Source organism: Bos taurus, chromosome X (assembly GCF_002263795.3).
Source record: "Bos taurus isolate L1 Dominette 01449 registration number 42190680 breed Hereford chromosome X, ARS-UCD2.0, whole genome shotgun sequence".
In the NCBI taxonomy this organism is placed as follows: domain Eukaryota; kingdom Metazoa; phylum Chordata; class Mammalia; order Artiodactyla; family Bovidae; genus Bos; species Bos taurus.
In genome coordinates this window covers 66,557,686-66,561,701 of record NC_037357.1, presented here as the reverse complement: position 1 = coordinate 66,561,701, position 4,016 = coordinate 66,557,686, and the positions used below count along the sequence as shown (strand labels likewise).

Here is a 4,016-nt window from a genome sequence, read left to right as displayed (position 1 = left end):
CTGTTTATAATAGCCAGGACATGGAAGCAACCTAGATGTCCATCAGCAGATGAATGGATAAGAAAGCTGTGGTACATATACACAATGGAGTATTACTCAGTTTTTCTAATATAACATTTTTTAAAATTTATTTGTTTTTAATTGAAGGATATTGATGAACCTATTTGCAGGGCAGCAGTGGAGACACAGACATAGAGAACAGATTTGTGGACACAGTGGGGGAAGGAGAGGGTGGGATGAATTGAGAGAGTAACATTGAAACATATACAGTATGTGTCAGGGAACATTTAACAGGAGGATTCCCGCATGCTGTTTTCTATTTCTCAAGGATTCTCTGTTCCTTATCAGTTCCTGTTCTGAGAAGGAGTAGAGCTGCCTGCAGTTCTCAGGACTGAGGTCATAGGATGAGACATGCAGTGACTCTTTTCAGCGTCAGTGACCTTGTATGTATTAGACTATCCATATTGTGGCTATTGATAAAATTTCATCCTGTGTAATAGCTGACTAATCATCTTACTAAAGATATATAAGCCTGCATTTCTGCTAATAAAGCACCCTTGCTCCATCAGAGCTTGGGTCCCCGTGTCTTTCTGTCTTTCTTTCTTTCTTTCTCTCTCTCTTTCTCTCTTTTTCTTTCTTATTATCGACTCCAGACAGCCAGGTTCCAGTCCATTAAAGGACCCCTACAAATGGCACCCAGAACAGGAATCTGGTATACGTGGCATCTTGGATGGAATGACTCAGGGCCTATTTAAGTCAGGACCTACTGAGTCGGTAAATACTAAGACATGGGTCAAATGGCTGGAAAGCCCCATCATTTCTCTACTTTACTTCACCATTTTTTTAAAGCTCAGGGACTTTTGGTTTTGTGCCAAAGAATAGAGGCTTGCCTTCAAACACTGGTTGACTGTAATCCTTGGTTCCCTGATAAAGGCAATTTTGATTTAGAAATTTGGCACCGGGTCAAAGAAAATGTTGAATGAGCCGCCAAAGACAGAATATTCCAATTGATTTCTGGCCCCTATGAGCTCTCATTAAAGCTGTAATTCTGCCATTTCAAGGTAATTCTAGCCCTCACAATATTTGACAAAAGACAGAACACTTGTTACATGAATATGAATTAAATGATGAAACTTTATAAAAGGCCCAATTAGAACAACATAAAATATTTCAGAACTTCCCTACTTATCCTACCCCGGCTGCTCCAAATGCTCCTCCTCTGCCAGCAGGCACAAATCCAAAAGTCTCTCCTTGACTTGCTAGACTTGCTCACTCTTCTTGGAATTCTCCTATTTTAAAATCTTAAAGCAGAAAACTATGAGATCTCTGTTTGTCTGGATATATATGTATATCTCAGTGTATATCTTTGTCTCTGGATAATATTGCTGAGGTTAATTTATAAATGAGCGAAACAACAGTTCATGGTTTCTGAAAGAAAGTAAGATGCATGTTTTCAGTAAAAAGGGTATAAGAAATATAATTACATTTTATTAAGGAAAAAAGGAAGTATGGCTTGTAGATGGCTATTCTATGAATGGACAAATAAAATGATGAATACACAAAGTATAAAAAAAGGTTTATAGAAAATGAGACCGAAGAAGAAAGTTCTATGTGTGGTACATTTTATTAAGAGAAAAAGAAAGAAATATGGCTTATAGATGGCTATTCTATGAATGGACAAATAAAGTGATAAATACAGAAAGTGTAAAAAAGGTTTGTGGCAAGTAGAAAAGAGTTTTATGCATGATACAAGTTTCTTAAGAGTTATGACTTTACTAATAACTGCTAGCTATAGCTATATTATTTTCTATGTCGCTTGTTTCAGAAAAATTTCTTACGTTAACAAATGGTGACTGAGCCTGTGATATAATGCTGATATAGAGTTCCATATGAGATCAATGATTGTAATAATGTAACTCTAGATATGGGAAGAAGCAACAAGAGGGAATATTTTCCTGGACCAAGAGGCTAGTAAGACAGTGATCCAGAGACGTTTGCTACTTGCAAGGCCTAGTCCAATAACAGCACACTGAGTGGCTTATTAATGGAATCTTCCTTAAACCTGGGAATGAGCCTTCCTAGCACCGTTGGACACAATGGTCATGAAATGCCCCCCATACATGGTCAAATATGTGGCTATGAAGGGACCCTGCTGACTGGAAGTTGGTACTTGCCAGCTGCCTCTACAAAGAGTACATCATGACCACTGCAAGCTGCTGACCTTCAACACCCCCTGAAAGGAGTTCAGAGTGGAAATCAGAAATAAGGCACTCTATGCTCTGGGAGAAACCCAGAAGGACCAGCCTTCAGACAGTCAGATGTTTTAATGTAAAGATTTTATGAGCCCAAATTCTTTCATCATCTCATACCTAGAAAAACACTAATGTCATGAACCAATGTCTGGTCCTGGTTCTCCTGGTAAACCCTAAACAGCTTTTCTACTTCTATTAATCTCTGGGCCATGTACCTTTAACTTTCTTGTTAAGTTTGTTTCTTCCAGAATACAAATCTCCAAATAGTAATATGACAAGAATATTCCCTGACCAACACCTAGACAATGCTGAAACGAGTCACCTTATCATTCCATGGACTCTCATCTCCCTCTGTTAATGCACCCTGACAGAAAGCAGGCAAAGGGAACCCAGAACCCCACGATGCCCCTGTACAGCCTGAAGAAGCCAGAGTGGTCATCGGCCCTTTCCCCTGAGACTGGGTTCTCAAATGCCCGAGAAGGGAAATATGGAAACTTGCTGTGAGCACTGAACAACTTGGGACTCGGACCAGACATCTCACAGAGATCAGTCATAGTCATAGCAACTATTTCTTTCATTATAATCAATCATATTTCATACAAGCTTGTGTTCCCCTTCCTTTTGTTACAATTATATTTGTTGTTTAACATTGCCTTTATGCAAAAATTGTTAAAACTAAACAAACTCAGTTAGTCAAGACCCTTTTTACAAATATAATAAATAAGCGGGAATTGTCAGGAAACATTTAACAGGAGGATTCCTGCATGCTGTTGTCTATTTCTCAAGGATTCTCTGTTCCTTATCAGTTCCTATTCTGAGAACGAGTAGAGCTGCACGCAGTTCTCAGGACTGAGATCATAGGATGAGACATGCAATGACTCTTCAGCGTCAGTGACCTTGTATGTATTAGACTATCCATATTGTGGCTATTGATAAAATTTCATCCTGTGTAATAGCTGAGTAATCATCTTACTAAAGATATATAAGCCTGCATTTCTGCTAATAAAGCACCTTTGCTCCATCAGAGCTTGGGTCCCCTTGTCTTTCTTTCTTTCTCTCTCTCTTTTTTGCTTTCTTATCATTGACTCCGGACTGCCAGGTTCCAGTCCATTAAAGGACCGCAACAATTATGATATGTAAAATTAGATAGCCAGTAAGAGTTTCCTGTACAATGCAGGAAGTTCAAATCAGGTGCTCTGTGACAATCTAAAATAACATTTTAAAACAAATTCATTATGGCTAAAAATGAAATAGCTAAATGTATTCAAAATTACCATGTTTTTTCCTCCTGTAAGACACATTTAGAATGAATATTAAGAATAATGCCCCAGTCAGGAGATCTATTAAACTCTTGTTAGAACTGGTAGCAACTTCATGCCTTTAGTCATTTAAAGTGGACAATATAGAGCACTGGAATATGTGTCATTTGAAAAAACCTTCACATCAGCAAAGAATTGGAAGTTTTAAAATTTTTAATAGAATCACTTGAAATCTGGTCCAAAAGTTTTTGAATCAAGTTGCTCATTTGTTTAGTCATTGCCCAGTATTTCTTCCAGGGGGAACAAATGTTTGCTTCAGTCTGACCAATTATTCATGGGAGATTCACAGTAGAAAATGTGGTTATCTGAGCCCCACTCAAATGCCAATATTACATAGCTGTTTATGAATCTTTCTCATTCTCCTTGATGAACACTATGCAAACAACACAGCCATCTGGCAGTGGGGATAGAAATAGTGTAAAAATGAGATATGCATGTGTAAATA

General features: G+C 38.0%; 1 long non-coding RNA gene across 1 annotated transcript; it reads left to right on the top strand.

Moving 5' to 3' along the window:
• The first annotated feature begins 223 nt into the window (after positions 1-223).
• LOC132344300 (uncharacterized) lies at positions 224-3,276 on the top strand. The gene is made up of 2 exons (XR_009493513.1): positions 224-774; positions 1,923-3,276. It is a non-coding gene; the product is annotated as an uncharacterized lncRNA (long non-coding RNA).
• The last annotated feature ends 740 nt before the right edge of the window (positions 3,277-4,016 follow it).